Below are 13,843 nucleotides of genomic sequence, written 5' to 3' on the forward strand. Positions count from 1 at the left end.
TTTAAAATACATTATCGTGTTATGACTGATAAAATACATCTTAGAAATGATTGGCTTTAATATGGAACTCTACACTTGTGAAGTCTGTGATTTTGCATGTCTCGTGTACCAACCTGTACTAGTTTGGATATGCAGTGCTTGACTTGTAAATTTATGGCATCCCCATGACATTTCTCAATGTGAAATGATGACCAAATTTTCTGTCTTAATTCCCCTATGAAGTGGCTTGTTAGGAAATGTATCCTGCTTCCTAACCCAGACTATGCAAAACCTGTCAGGAAACAGAATATTTGGGGTTTTTAAATGCTAAGAAGATACTTAAATAAAGAACAATATAATTTGCCACTTACATTACTCACTGTCCTCTGGGCCTCTTTTAGCACAGCATCGTTTGCATTTCAAACTAGTGAAAGTTTTGAGCCATCATTACATGTTATTAATTTTTTTTATTTTTTTTTAATTCTACAAGTGGAATGGATGAGGTTCAGGAGAGGAATATTTCAGCCTTTGATTAGTGAAATTCTTGGGTTCTGGTATATCACAATTCATTGATATTAGAGTAATTTATTACCATTTAAAAAAAAACACATATATTCCCACTTTGCAAACCTCAGGGTCCCTGTTCTCTCACTGTAGTCCTGATATGAAGCATCATACCATTTTCAAAGCTGAAATGACAGCGTTATTTGTATATGTATAAAAGCTATTTTGGGTAATTTTTTAATGTTCTAATAAAAGTGATTGAATATAGCTCCTTCCTACTTTCCAGGACCATGTTATTGGATTTATAATACCAAATGGGTCAGGATTTATTGTGGTAGGATACATAAACATTAAAAATCTCAAAAATTGTAAGTCATACGTAAAGGATAGAACTTACATGGTAATACACAGCAGTTTTATTGTGCCTAATTTGGAATGCGCGCAACCTCTTATATCCTCACACACTCCTAAGTGTGACCTTACTTTCTGTGAGAGGGGGGGAGTTTAGCAAGACGATCCGAGAGGAAAAGGCTTATTTGGGACTAAAGGGCGCCGGTTCGGCCGCGCTGAGCGGTGACAGCCCCAACGGCAGGGCCGGGGAGCGGCAGCACCGCCAACGCTCCCGGCCCCGGGGCCGTGGCCGCCGTTCCCCGGCGGGAGTTGAGCGAACGCGGGCCCGTTCGCTGACCGGGACGGGTTCCCGCACCTCGGGGGCGCGGCCGTGACCTGCGGGAGCCTCTGCCACGGGCACACCCGGGCCGGGACCCCCTCGCCCCGCGGGAGGCGCAGGACCCGCGGCGGTGCGGGGACCCCGGCCCGGCGGGGCCGCGCCCGGAGCTCGGAGGTGCGGGGAGGCTGCGCCCGGTGAGTAACTCCTGCAGACCGCGGGCACGGCCCGGGAGCGCTGCCAGCAGCTTGCAGGGATTCCCCGCGGGAACGGCGGCCGGGTCTCCGTGTTTCCATCGCCCCAGGCGGCTTCGCGGCGGTGCCCAGGGATGAGCAGGGAACAACCCGTTCCCCCGGCCCGGCGCTGCTCCACTGCAAGCGAATGCGCCCCCGACCCTGCAAGGCATCTCCGCCCTCGTGGGCGGTCCCATCCCACCCCTCCTTTCCCGGCTATTTGCTGCTCCCTCCGCCCGTCGCCTCGCAGCGCCTCGAGGGCGAGAACGGTCCTGTTCAAGTCTTATCAGCTGTGTGCTGAGCGCCTCCAAAATATGGGGCGGAGGCACCTGATGCTGCCTGTTTAACCACCTTTGTTTAACCTGCGCTTTATCAACGGTATCTGGTGTGTTTCCTTCCTGCTTTATCTTCTTGCTTTGTTGCTGGCACTTGTTATCTTTCACATATTACATAACGAACTCTACAATACCCGAAGGGCGGAGGAGGGTCACTGGTTTAAGTGCCCTGCTGGCAGTCGGGTCAGGGAGCGGTGAGGCTCCAGCTGGAGCGCTGTGGCAGCTCCCTGCGACAGCGTGGGATGGCCCGGGGAAGCGACGAGGGAGTGCTCGGTGAGGTATTTAAATAGCGCTAATGAGGAGGCTGCATCGCCCCGCAGTGTCACGGGTGACCTCTTTTCAGAGGGCTGTCAGCGATAGCGTCTCACTGGGATGGTGTTTTAATACTCGTTCACACTCGTGGCGAAATGGTATTTGTGCCGCTCCATTTTTCTGCCAGCTTTACAGGTTCTGCTGTTGTCACATGGCACAGCTTGGTGCTTCCCTCAGCGAACTGAAGAGATGCACAATTCCATTCATAATTTTCTTCAGTCTGTCATCTCTTTAGCTCTTTTTGAGTGCTGGCAATGAAGTTAAAATATCTCAAACGGGTGCTTTTACGTCGGTTTTGAAGACAGAGAACACAAAGGGCTTTAAAAAGCATAATCAGGGTAAGAGGAAACATTTGTTTCCAATGTGTTGTAGATGTGAATAACCCTGGTTTTCATTTTCCTTTTGTCACAAATATGCTAACTATGAGATCACAGAGGATCTGGAAGAAGCAGAGACCTCCAGGTGGAGTTTTCTGATCTTGCATTAGCTGCCCTGGCAGTCCAGATGACTATTGAACTATTGATCCTTCTCCCCTCTCTGGAAAGGGTTTTGCAGTGCAAAGGAATAAGTCCTTTGGATTTTTGCCTTTTTCTTCCCTCGGTTAAAAGTCTGTGTGTCCCTTGCAATGAGTGGTTAACAGGTGTGTCACCAGATGATCTTGTGTGGAGAGATTTCAACATAAGTGCATTAAAACTTTATGTGTGACTTCCTATTCTGTGGGAGCAAATGAGAGAATCATGTACTTAAGTAAGCACCTCTTCTAATAAATCAAAATTAGGCTTGTCCTTAATGATGCCTTAAAATAGTTTAGATGCCTTTGTGCTATTAGGACAAAGAGGCGGGTGTCACTGAAGACTTACTCAGACTTATCTTACATCTGCATTGCATGTTAGTGGCATTTAATTCTTATTTAATTCTGTAAGGCTTTAGCAGTTAAATGCTGTCAGAGAAGAATTTGTAGAAAAGCTCGATTTTTGAGTTGCATTTGTGTTTTGATTCTGAGCTTGTCAAATGAAAAGTGAGTTTTGTCAGGCTCTGACAAAATGTACACAGAGGTAACTGTCTGTGATACCAATTAAGTGTAGTGTATGCTTGCAATTCTCCCTTTCTTTTAGACACAGATCCTTAGCCCTGGGATCTGACCAATACATTAATAGCAAGGCTTCACTCTGCTCTTCCTAAGTGTACCATGACTATCATGAGGAGGAGGAACAGCTGCACTAACACCCCACAATGTGAACAGCAAACATGTTCATCCTTGGGCTTGCCATTTTCAGCACTGCAGGAAAGGAGACATTACTTCAGAGCCACTCCAACATCTTATGGGAATGGACCCTTTGCTTATATGGGTTTACATGAAAAATTAGTCCTGTTCCTACTTAATTTAAACATTTTTTTTCTTCTCAAAACAATATTAAAACCAGTAAGTTGTTAAGTCTTCATTTCAGTTTCTGACCTTTCAAAGCTGCAGTGTAGTTACTGCATTAAGCTGGAGCACAAAACAAAGATTACAGTGGACATTTTCTAAATTATTCTAGAGACGTGTTGTGGTGCATTCCAATAGTCATGTACTGTTAGTTGAATGTCATTTGCCTTTTTTGGCATACTCAATTATAGACCTCTTAAACCTAAAAGTGCAATTTCTTGATCTCTATTGTCTATTTGTAAAACTGCCCTTTACAATTCTGATGAGAAATAGTCTGGTCACAGAGTACTGGTGAATAATCAGCTTTATAGTCTGCAAATCCATTTTAAACATCTGTTGAACAACATAAGTGTGGAAGTTATCAGTTATAGCTGAATATGCCCCAGATGCTTCCCCTCTGCCCTTGAAAGAAGCCAGTTTTTTTTGGTCTTTCAGCTTTGAGGCAGAGGAAAAAAAATCACTTTATTGCACTACTGTTGTATGTTGTTTTAGCAAATATGATGAGTTCCTGGAAGACCAGTTAACCTTAATATTAATGAAGTGTGCTGTGTTGAATAGTGCCCTTTGTGAAGCTTGCTGATGTTTACAGTGGCTGCTTACAATGATAATTAGATGTTAAAGTGATGATCCTTGGATATCCACAAGGCTGTAAAGCATTCTCAAGGGATCAAGGCCCTGCAGAAGGAAGGATGATAACCTGCAATCTTAAGGTGAGGTAGAACAGTGCTTAGCCAATACCAATAGCTGAGTGTTTCCTGATGAGTAGAGAGTGTATTTTTAAAAGGTGGTTAATAAGTCATAGGTTCTTTCTTTGTATATAATTGCTTCTCGTAGAATAATCTGTGAAAAGATGGGACATTTGCCGAGTAAAACTTACAGTGGTATGAAGTTGTGATGAAGTGCTGTTTATTTTCCTCTGTCAAAGTGCCTGGGCTCTGGCAGCCTGTTCTTTACTGTGTAAGTCCTTTGTTCTGGAGTTGGCCTCCTCTTGCACAGCTCCAGTTTGATGTGAGCCTACTTTTGAGGAGTCTTGAGAGGGCAGAGCTGAGGGGTGCCCTGGCCACTCACAGGAGGCCACTGATGTGGTTTGGTGTCAGCTCATCTTCCATGTCAGCTTTGGTAGAGCAGCAGATGGAAAGAAGGAATGGTTATGTCTTCACGAGGCCTCTCAGTTCTGTCACAGGGCATTTGGTGGACCACTGTACAAGTGAAAAGCTGTCCCTTTTGTCTGGTCGTGTTTTTACTGGCTTGTGTCAGAAGTCAGGTGCTACAGATATGAAGTAGCCATGATTTTTAATGTATTTTCATATACTGCTCATTCATTTCCCAGTTTGTTATGTGTGCATTTCTTGCCCTTCAGACTTTTCTTGCTATTCCTTTTTTTTTTTACTTTTGATTAACAAGTCAGACAATATTATGACAATCCAGTTAACAAGTCTTGCTGCTACTTAGCCAGCCTGCCTTATTCAGTGCTTGTTTCTTCTCTCTTTTGCATAAATAACATAGGTAAGTTTGTCCTTCCTTTCCAAACTATTGTAACATTTTTGGTACATGCATACCTGTATGTTTGCTTGGTGGCCAGAGAATGTGACAGAAAGTCAATGGGATGAGGAAGGGACTGCTGTGTGTTCATGCAGGGAGCCTGATCAGCAGTTCAAAAATGCAGTTAAGGGAGGCTGGGTTTAACACTGAGGGGCAGAGGTTCCTGTGACAGCAGATCCTGTGCAAATTAGGTTTATTCAAAATGCTACGTTAATTCAATTACAACTTGAATGATGTTTATTTTTGCCTATAAAGTCAAATAACATGTTATTGACTCTTCCTGGGTAATTTCATGCTTTCTCCTTCCTTACCCATACCTCACCAGGACAGCTGAAACAGGTTTAGCACTTTATCTCATTATTTCTTCTGGTGACAGCAGAAGTTATATTTGCAGGAGAAAATGAGAAAATGTGCAGTCTCATCACAGAGGAATCCCTTAGTCCTTTCTCCTTTCCTCTGACTTCTTATGCAAGTGGGTCTTTTGGGGTTTTTAATAAGAAATTTCTTGGTACAATTTCATCTGTTCTGATAATGAATGGAAGAAAACAAACTGTTTGGGAATTGTCAAGTTCCAGGGGCTTTTTTTCAACACAGTTCTGGCTACTTAGAACTATGTGAGCAAATGTAATTTCCCTGGCAGTTCATTCTGTTGTCAATGTGCAACTTTCCACTTGTAGTTTCTTGAATTTTTTTTATGCTGTCCTTTTTTACTGAAGTTTATTTTGGATTGATATTTTAATTAGACATGGAAATACTCATCTATATATCCTTTATTTAGATAGAAATGTGTTTGGTGTGTACACACACAGAGTATGCATGTAATATTCTTTATAGAGGCTTTCCAAATTAGTCTTTTTTCTTAAGGATATGTCTGCAAAGCATCGCTTTCATGAAATAGTACCACTTCTTGAGCCATTCCAATACCCTTAATCCTCTTATAAGTTAGATCCTTCAAGAACTGTATGTGCTTGCAATTATGCACACTGAGATGGCCTTACTGGCTCTGGTGTATTTATCTACAAGTGATGGCTCAGAGCACGTGGATGTGGAATTAAGCATGTATAAATTTTGTGGCCATGAAGCCAGTTGTAATATCACATACCCATTTATGTCAGGGGGGCTTGCTGCACAATAAGTTATTTAGGCATCAAGTTATTAGTCTATGTGAACAAAGCTACTAAACCCTTGACTGTTGAGTGCAAGAGATGTAAGAATTATGAGTTAATGTTCACAGATCAAGACATGTGATGGTTTCGGGGTTCAAACAACCTCGTGGTGCGTTCAGATGATTGAAGTGCATTTATTTGCTCTAAAAATATCTGAGTGTTCAGATTTAAAAGACTTTTGGAAAGCGGAATATAGGAAAAGTTAATGAAAATAAAACATTCACTTCTGAAAACTGTACATCATGAAATATTCATAGTTGTTCTACAGATAGGATATAGTTTGTGGAGAGGAATAAATGATTTTTTTACAGACTTTGCAGCTTGATGTCTGCTGATTAACACTGGAATGTAATTATTTGACATAATCAGAAGGTGTAATACTTTGAGATAGCAGATGTGTATGGTTTTGACTGAAAAGGTTAATTCCTAAAAATGGGGATGTCCTGCCAGCATTCTGTGGGATCTCTGCTGGTGACTAAGATGAGAGTTGGAGAAGTATGTTACTGTTTAATTTCTTTTACAGATATTTTCACCATGAGAAATATTTGCTACTTTAAATACTCTGAATAAACTCAGCATCCAGCCCTGGTTCTGACTCTTTTTCTTGCTGCCACTCATGAAAATGATTTTAAGTAAGACTAATTGTCATGTTTGAAAAATAACTGTCTTTTTTTTTTTCTGAAAAGATTGCCCAACTTCAGATGCACTGCTAATTGAGACTGCTGTTAAATAGAGCCATTAGTCTTACCTGAGCTCTTTTCACTGCTTGTCAGCTCAATTACAGGTTGTCAGTGCCAAAGAAAATGCTCTTATTAGTGGAGTGGAAGAGAGGAACATGTTGGCACCTGCTCTTAACGGAATTCCTCTTCTTAGGGCTGCACAAAGCCACTTGGTTTTAGAGAAGAGGTTGATCTGTATCAAAGATGTCTCATCCCCATATCTTTGAAATTCAGCTCAATGAATATTAGACTAGAGTATCGTGTCAACTGAGGTGCTGAAATGCTTTCTTGCATCTTGTGTGGTTGTTTAGCAATGTCATTTTTTTCCTCTCCTATGGTCTAGATTGCCAACAAACTGCTGCAACAGAAATGCTCTAAGAATGCATCTATTTTGCTACTCTAAAGGAAATTGCAGTACAGCTAATTTGCAAATGAATATATTTTAAAATTCTCTTCAAATCTTTCAGTATTGATTTCACAAGCCAGTCTAAGAGACAAGTCCTTGTTCAGGGTATTCTTTTGAACAAGGAGGAAAAGTGAAGAGACAGTAATTGCAACTGTGATTATCTGTGATGAATTTGAAACACTTTCAAGAACATAAAAAGCTCCTGAAAATCAAGGTGACTGGGTGCTAAAATACCAAACTTACTTATGAAAGTGGCATTTAGGAACATGAAACATCTGGAATGCAGACTTCTAAATATGTTTGTATTACCTTCAGAAAGGTTTTGGCATAGACTTGTAAATCCAGAATTAATTTTCCGTTCTGTGAACTGTAAAATCGTGTGTACATACCTAGAAAAACTTACAAAATGTAAACTCAATTGTCTTTATGCCTTTCTTTGTTTCAGTGCTGTCTAAGGTCTGGTCATGGATGCATTCAGAGCTGCCAGAGTTCAGTGCCCTGTGGGGATTTTGCAGCAGAAGGGAAAAAGAAGGGAGTGTATTTTTGGATCAAGTTCTTTTCTTCCTCACTAAGCTTCCTTTTAGTTGTGTCTTCTGATAAGCATCTTAAAAGGAACATTGCTAATGAAGGGACTGAGCCTCAGGTTCCTATGGGTGCTGGAGAGAGTGGGCTGAAAGAGAGAAGGACTCCAGTCTCCAGTCATCATGGCTGGGCTTCGCAAACGAAGATTTGGGGAGGGCTCTACCCTTGTTTGTTACAAACACACTGGTGGCTAAAAAGGCCAATACGAGACAGGCATGTCTGGTTGCAAAAGGCACAGCAGAAAGACTCCTTAGGTGGTAAATTCTGCAAGACACGGTTCTTTCTGCATTGTCTTTTCTCCTCAAGGGTGATCCTGCGTGTGTTCTCAAAGGCATCAGCAGCGTTATAGATGGGGTGTCTCCAGATCTCCCTATGGAGGCCAGAGCAGACCAGTTGTGTTGATCAATATGGCCAAGGTTGAGATGTTGTTTCAGGCAGTCCTTGTATCTCCTCTTTGGGGCTCCTCTCATGCAGCAGCTGGTGGCAAGTTCACCATAAAGCAAGATCTTAGGGAGGGGGTGGTTGGTCCTTCATCCTGGAGACGTGCCCTGCCCAGCACAGCTGTGTTCTCAGTCTCCAGTAAACTGCTGTTTAACCTCACACTAACTTCATGCAGTTCACTCAATTAAGTTCATTCAACAGAAGTTAGGAAACCAAATAAACAGTAATTTTGAGCTCTCTGTGGCCTAGCACCGGAAAAAAAGACTCCATTATTTGTTTTTTAAATTAATATCAAGCTTGCATTATTTAATCAGATAAACAATTATATCCTTAGCAAAACAAGTGTGTGTTTATTGGAAATTTGTATGTATTTGAAGCTAAAACTGGCTTTGTTTGGGACTGTTATTCTGGCAAGCTTTTCATTATTGTATATGCTCCCTGTGGTAGAAAGGAAAGCAGTGTATGTGGTGAGTTCCTGTTAGCAAGAGGTGCATTTTAAAAATAACAGTTGTTTTCGTGGAAGTATAAAGTTTTATAATCCCTATATTTGATCATTTATTTTTAATGAAACAGATGTGCTGTTAATGCTGTGCTGTGAATGTGCTGATAGTGAAACAGCAACAGCTATGGTGAGTTATGTGTGTGTGTTAGGCCAGAAAATATGCTCAGAGTGTGTTGTATTAGTTTCTTCTCCTCAGTTACCTGCTTCAGATTGCTTTAATTTTCAAATGTTCCTTTGTTTAACCACTTTTTACCAAAAGTATCCTGTATACTTCTTGGATCTCTGTGTTGTATAATTCCAGTTCATCTGTTGACTGTTAACTTTGAAGAGTAGGGGGTGAGGGGACCTTGCTTAGAGTTTTGGAAAGTAAATGGTGATTTTGGCCTTTTCTTTTTTGGGGCACAAATGGTACCTTCTGTGGAGCCTGGTTCGTTTCTTTCATCTGGGCCTCTTTTTCTCATTTTAAAAACTTCATTGGGAGTTTGAGGTTATCCCAAGCACTTGGGGAAACACTTGAGGATGTGTGTACTCAGTTAAGTGTGAAAAGATCATTTCTCCAATTGCACAAACTGACTTCAAATATTATAGGCTTTACAAAACTACTTATATAACATTTATTCACTAATACATATTTTTCCCTTGTAGGTTTGTCCTTCAAATCTCTTGTTTTTCTAAGTCCTGTAAAAACTTAACAGAATTCTTCAATTAGTACTTCAGTATCTTTTTCTGCTTTACTTAGTGCATGTACAATATGGACTTCAAGAATTTCCATGTTCTCTTAATTCAGTTTAAAATTAAGTATTTTAATATTCACATTCAGCATAAATACGGGCCATTAGTTGATTTAAACATCACTCTTGTGGCTGTATCTGCTTTTCTTAAGATTAGGTTGTTCTACAGAAAAATTGCTAAGCTAATCTACTTCATCCAAATAAGCCAGTCTAAAATGTGAATATTTATTGCTTCTAAACTGTTACTTCCATTTATGTAGGGACTCAAGATATCTTTTTCCACAGCAAGCAGGTAAAGACAGTGAGCTGCCTGCTAACTGAAGTTCTTTACTGTATTTGTGTGAAAGTAGTTGGAAGTGAGCCATAAAAATTTGCTTTATGTCCAGTAAAATAGATGCATCCTAGGTGCCCACTACAAACATCATTAAGGTGTGAAATACCCCATTTCTCTTTCCTCCTTTTGTTGAAGTTACTTATAGGTGGTCATAAAGACTCAGGGTAAGTGGCAAAATATTATATTTATGTAACAAATTAAAAATCACTTTCTTCCACAACAGCAATAAAGCACTGCCAGCCCAGTGGAGTGACAGCTATTGATTCTGACTTTCAGATGTAACTCAATTTTGCCTCTTACATTGAGGACTTAGACTTGTATCCACAGTTATTTCCAGATCCAAGCAGCACTTATCCAGAAATTATGTTTCTTTGTTGAGCTGCACTTTGATATGTAGGCTATATTTCACCCCTGCTGAAATCAATAGGACCTCTTTCTGTTGACCTCAGTAAGTATTGGATTGGGCCCATAATTTACGCTTGCAAATAATCGTGGGCACAAAATCACATCTGCAGAAATGGAGGCAGTTCCTCAAAACCAGGATAACTTCTCCTTCTGAGGTTTTTTGGGAGGGAATTCAGTGACAGGCTGTGTTTTTTCCTTTGTCCTCTGGGGTTGCCAGAAACACAGTAATTTTCAGGCACTGTCAGGTCACAGTGACATGATATATAGTTGCTCCCTTGAAAGGAAAGCTTTCTTTAGAGTTAAGGGGAGTTCTGCTGTGATGAGCCACAAGGACTTTCACCAGAGAGAAACTGCTCCTTTAGGGTAGATGTGAGTGTTCTCTAGGTGTTACTTGGGTTTCCTATTTGCATACCCATCACTCCACAAAGCAGGTGCTTCTCTCTAGCAAAAAGCAGCATAAATAGCTCAGGTGGAATCAAAGGTGTGAGGGGAAAAATGTTCCTGCTTGTAACAGAAACAAGCTGGATTTTGTTCTTTGAACCTTCTCCCCACAAATTCAGTCATGAAACTGTAACAATGTTGGCTGTAGGTTTAGCTGGCAGACACCAAACATTTGCAGAAAGAGAAGAACAGCCTCAATATGCAGATCTAAATGTTGCAAGACAAAAATCCAGTGCATTTCTAATAGATTGTTTACCTCAGATGAACTAGAAACTGATTGACAACTTGAAGTCATACTCCAGAAAATATTGGAAGTACTTATTTATTCTCAAGTAGAACTTTATTTAGAAACACTTTATTTAGAAACATGCTCTGGTAGAAATTTCAAGATTTATAGACGACCTTTAAACAAGGAACACAGGATCAGTGAAGGAGACAAATGGTTTGATATCTCCTATGTGCTGGAGTGGAAAGAAATACAGTTGGACAAGACATACCTTCCCTGTACAATACCACTGGTACTGGAGCTGGAAGGCAGCATTAGGAGTGTAGCATTAAGGCTGATGCTTCCCAGTGTTCTGGATCCTTTATGACCTTTATAGTTCAGGAGGAAGTCATAGTGAAATGTTTATCCTCTAGGATGGGCTATGAATGGCTGCTTTAAAAAAATATGAAAAAATCATATTGCAAGTCGGGGGAAGGAACTAAAAATATTCTGAAAAGCACAAACACCTGCAGTTTTCTTCGTACTGTTGTTTGCCTGCATTAATTCCAGTCATGTAAGAGAAGCAGCATTGCCTTCTTATGGAGGAAATAAATAACTCTGTCAGTGATAGGAGCTTCTGGAGACTTCTTTTCTCTGCAAATACTCAGTGTTCATGACCATGTAACTGGAATGACTTCCATCATACTTGGTGTTTATGAGCTGATCTGTAATTATTACTGGCCAGCCTGAAGACATGATCCTTTGTACCTTGGTTGATGCAAATCAAATTCTCCTTTGCCGTGTGGGAGTTTTTTGTGTGTTTTCATATTGCTCTTTGCTTGTTCACAGCTGTGAAGGATATAACCTTGGAATTATGTGATTGTTCACATAATGACATGATGTGGTTTTCACCCAGAACATGCAAGTGAAGAAGTCAATACCTTTAGATTATTTGATCTATGGCTTCTCCTTAGTTTTCAAAGCTCAGTTAAAGTTGGTGCTATCTTTAGTTGTGGTCATTAGGGTGATGAATATATAATTTTTAATTATTACTATTTTTTATGGAAATATCACTCTTAAAAATAATGCAAATAGCAATTCCAATGTATTTAAATGTTATTAATAGGTGAGGCATCAATTAAAGATGGCTTCTTCCCTAACTGACACGCAGAAGAAGGAAACCAGGACAGCCCTTTTAGATTGAAAAGTCTGGCCCACAACATCCAGATCTGACCCCGTCTGGAATTTAACTGCATTTGCTAGACAAAAATTATTTAAATATTGCAAATTTTTAAGTTAAATGCAATTAAGAAGCTGCATTTCAAGCCAAAATACTATGCCCATTTCATCTTCAAATATAGCATGGCAAAATACTGACTTACCATATTTGCCTGTCTGAAATGTCTTTAGAGTACTCACCACAGTTATCTCCCACCCACTTGGGAAAAAATGCTCACCTGAGGGAGAGGAAAATCCTTTGAGACTACTTAATAGTTAAAAAAACCCGAGCACAGAAGTTTTAGACTATCTTCTCTCCTATATGCCACTGCTAGGAATAATTTTGGGATTCCATTCCTGGATGAAATCAGACGAATTCAGATTCCTGAAAAATTTGAAAAGTACATTGTAATGTTTCACAGTAATGGAAAATACGACCCTTTGCTGTCTTTGGAATGGAGCAGAAGGATTTAGGGAAGAGTGTGACAGTCATGAGCTCAGTGTGATGAGGGAGAATAAATCCCTGAAGGTGTGTGTAAATGGTGAGCACTGCAATCTGGGAAAGAATCAAAATTTGTTCCAGTGAAGGCAGCTGCCCTTCCTGCCTGCATAGAGGCACTCTTAGCTCTGTGTTTATCCTGAGGTATGTGGCAATAAGCCTCAATGTGCTAAGTGCCTCAGTACAAGACCAAATTCCCAAGCTGTGATGGATCAGGAGCAGTGGCAGCACAGTACTGCAGTAGCACATTATCTGTTAGCTCTGTCTTGTGTCCTCTATGTCACAATGAAATTGCATTTGCAGTTTCCAGATTCTCTCTTTCAGGTTCTGACTCCCAAATCCCATGAGCCCAAAGGAGGGAAGCGAAGGGAGGCTGCAGTGCTCTGCAGACACAGAGGGCAGATCCATCATGTCACATAACTCGGTGCTGTCTGGACTCTGTTCAGCTGAAGGCACAGGGTCTGGGACTGCACAGCCCCCTTTTGGGGTTTGGTTTGGGTTTTTCCTCACAGCTTTGTTGTGTTCAGACAGTGCAGGGTAGGAAAGGGCACAGTGAGGAGTTGTATTGCTGAGTTCTGGTGTAAAGTTTTCCAGACACAAGGGACCAGAGACACAAGGTCCAGTGATTACTCCAGGCCACTTTGACTCTTTGGTTCCCAAGTGTATCTTTTTGAATTTGGCTGCAAAAATGCAAAAGACCTTGTTAAGCAGTCCCAGTTACTGTACAGCTCAAAGCAAGAATTTAGTGACTTGGGGGGTTGGAGTTTTTTTGATTGGTTGGGGGTTTTTTCCACAGACTGGCTTAGGGAAATTTTAGAAAAATGATTTGCAGTGTATCAGCCAATTTGGTTAAAACAAACACAAAATGGATGAACCATTTGAACTGTTGAACTGAACTATCCCTGTGGGCAGTCCTTAGAATGTGTCCTTTAAAAAGAAATGTGCTGTCAAGTGCAAGCTATGCTGTAGTTTGTGAAAGGGACCTGCACTCAGCATTTAAGAATGTTTTTCTTTTTTTTCCCCCTTGTTTCTAATGGGAAATTAATTCAGCACAACTTTTTCTATTTCTTCCTGTGCACAGTTAAACTGGTCTGTAGAGGGTATGTATACCAGGCTGGCTTCCTGGGGCAGAACTAATCCAATCATTTATGAGTTCAGCAGATGTTTTTGCTTTTCAGGCCAGGTGTAATCTCATG

The 13,843-nt window shown here is 40.9% G+C and overlaps 1 protein-coding gene across 5 annotated transcripts in view; it reads left to right on the plus strand.

The window, feature by feature from the left end:
* Positions 1 to 1,127: 1,127 nt before the first annotated feature.
* SPSB4 (splA/ryanodine receptor domain and SOCS box containing 4) overlaps positions 1,128 to 13,843 on the plus strand; it is a 159,240-nt gene continuing 146,524 nt past the window's right edge. For 4 of the 5 annotated variants that reach the window (XM_064666561.1, XM_064666560.1, XM_064666562.1 and 1 more), the window contains exon 1: positions 1,138 to 1,347. The gene's annotated coding sequence lies outside the window, so the exon portion shown is untranslated. Of the gene's footprint in view, positions 1,348 to 13,843 lie in introns of all 5 variants that reach the window. The other variant, XM_064666565.1, reaches the window with a different exon arrangement.

Source organism: Pseudopipra pipra, chromosome 10 (assembly GCF_036250125.1).
Source record: "Pseudopipra pipra isolate bDixPip1 chromosome 10, bDixPip1.hap1, whole genome shotgun sequence".
In the NCBI taxonomy this organism is placed as follows: Eukaryota; Metazoa; Chordata; class Aves; order Passeriformes; family Pipridae; genus Pseudopipra; species Pseudopipra pipra.